The sequence below is a fragment of the Pygocentrus nattereri genome, chromosome 9 (genome assembly GCF_015220715.1).
Source record: "Pygocentrus nattereri isolate fPygNat1 chromosome 9, fPygNat1.pri, whole genome shotgun sequence".
NCBI classification, from domain to species: Eukaryota; Metazoa; Chordata; class Actinopteri; order Characiformes; family Serrasalmidae; genus Pygocentrus; species Pygocentrus nattereri.
Genome location: NC_051219.1, coordinates 3,660,699 through 3,662,443, shown reverse-complemented (window position 1 = coordinate 3,662,443; position 1,745 = coordinate 3,660,699).

Genomic DNA, 1,745 nt, shown 5'->3' with positions numbered 1-1,745 from the left:
GTAACATGTCCGTGTCAACAAAACATCATCCAAACCTTCACATATTTCACAACAGTCTGTTCCACCAACATTACTCCTCACTCTATCTCCTGGGCTGCTTAAGATTCAGCAGTAACTGTACTGAATGTTTTGGCAGAGAAATGCTGAATCATGATAATGTGGTATAGTTACATTAAGGGTGTGGCTTCAGTCCTTTAGACTTTCTGAGAAATATTGACATAAACAGACTTGACACGAAGCCAAAACGGACCCATCCAAGCTCCGCCCATAAATGTACTCTTTCACAGCAGGCTTTTTTCAGCTTTGTCACTTCAGCCCCGAGTGATGATGAGGACAGCTTCTGCAAATACACATGTATTTTACTCACAAGTGCAACAGCACATGTAGTTATAATAACATATATTATCTTATGTAATTACACAAGTCTAAAAGGTAAATAAGACCTTATTTAAAGATGTTTTTTTTTCAATAAGACTTTTCTGATTGTAAAAGATACACTTGTATAATAAGATCAACTGGTATAATTACATAAGCTGGGCAACTGTAATCCATCTGTAACAGTGAACGCATCACCAGCAGTTACATTATTGTTGCACGCATTGTTAACATGTAACTACACAGTAATTAGGGACACAAAATAAAGAGAAATTACTTGGAGTATAGGGCGGCACAGTGGCGCGGTGGGTAACGCTGTTGCCTCACAGCGAGGATTCGTTTCCCCAGCTGGGCGACCGGGGTCCTCTCTGCGTGGAGTTTGCATGTTCTCCCCGTGTCTGCGTGGGTTTCCTCCGGGTTCTCCGGTTTCCTCCCACAGTCCTAAGACATGCAGTCAGGCCAATTGGACATGCTAAATTGCCCCTAGGTGTGAGTGACTGTCTGTGTCTGTCTGTCTGCCCTGTGATGGACTGGCGACCTGTCCAGGGTGTATCCTGCCTTCCGCCTGATGACTGCTGGGATAGGCTCCAGCACCCCCCGCGACCCTGACGGAGAAGCGGCTTAGAAAATGGATGGATGGATGCATGGATACTTGGAGTATACTCGTTCTGCTGTATTTGACTGAATGGAAATTTTAATGAATAGAATTTCTTTGGAATTTGAGTGATGAGATGTTAATTAACTCCTTACACAATCAAGGTAGGATCCAAAAATGTCCAATTAAAAAGTTCCAAAAGGGACCAGTAGATGGCGACATATCCCAAACTTAAGGTTAGAAAAATGAACAGGATAGATAGATAGATAGATAGATAGATAGATAGATAGATAGATAGATAGATGTACTGATAATATGGAGTTAAAGGAGGGAGACTTACAGTAATTACATGAACATGGAGCTTTCAGGGGTCATTCATGAACACCATTATGACTCCATCATCAATTTGAAAAGTCCATTTTACGTATTCATTAATGATCAATGAGCGTATAGTATAACAGAGCTTAGGCACACTTAGTGATGTTTTACATTCATTAACATTAAATACTTTCTTTTCAGAGAAGAACTACAACAATGAATATATTTTACTATATTTTAAAGTTTGTTATATTATTAGACATAATCTATCATGACAGCTCATAACATCTGCTGGACAACTTTGTATTATGATGAGCAGAATCTTTATTTCAGCCTCTCAGCAGAAAAAGAAGCAGAGGTTTTCTCAGGATGTGGTCAGTAGGCTGGAGACTAAAAATGTCTGTGTCACTTCTCTCTCTCTTAGAGTGGACACTCCTAAACCAGAGAGAGAGAGAGA